The sequence below is a fragment of the Tarenaya hassleriana genome, unplaced genomic scaffold (assembly GCF_000463585.1).
Source record: "Tarenaya hassleriana unplaced genomic scaffold, ASM46358v1 Cleome10, whole genome shotgun sequence".
In the NCBI taxonomy this organism is placed as follows: domain Eukaryota; kingdom Viridiplantae; phylum Streptophyta; class Magnoliopsida; order Brassicales; family Cleomaceae; genus Tarenaya; species Tarenaya hassleriana.
In genome coordinates this window covers 3,895,010-3,895,314 of record NW_010960188.1, presented here as the reverse complement: position 1 = coordinate 3,895,314, position 305 = coordinate 3,895,010, and positions in this window count along the sequence as shown.

Genomic DNA, 305 nt, shown 5'->3' with positions numbered 1-305 from the left:
CATATTTCCACAAATATGCGAGGCGCTTCCGGTATCTAATACCCATGACGTAGAAGTAAACAAATTAGCCTCTATAACGAAGACACCAGAAGTCGAAGCTTCTTTAAACTTCTTCTTCTCATGATCTTCCAGGTAGAGTCTATCATTTCTGTTCCAATACCCAACGGCATGACAGAAATAACACTCTTCCTTTTTGGACTTAGGCTTAGGTTCAATGACAACGCTTGTCACTTTCCACTTGTCCTTGCTCTTGGAACGCTTCCTTTTGCTGGAACTCTTTCCAACAACTACCATTTCACTCTTTC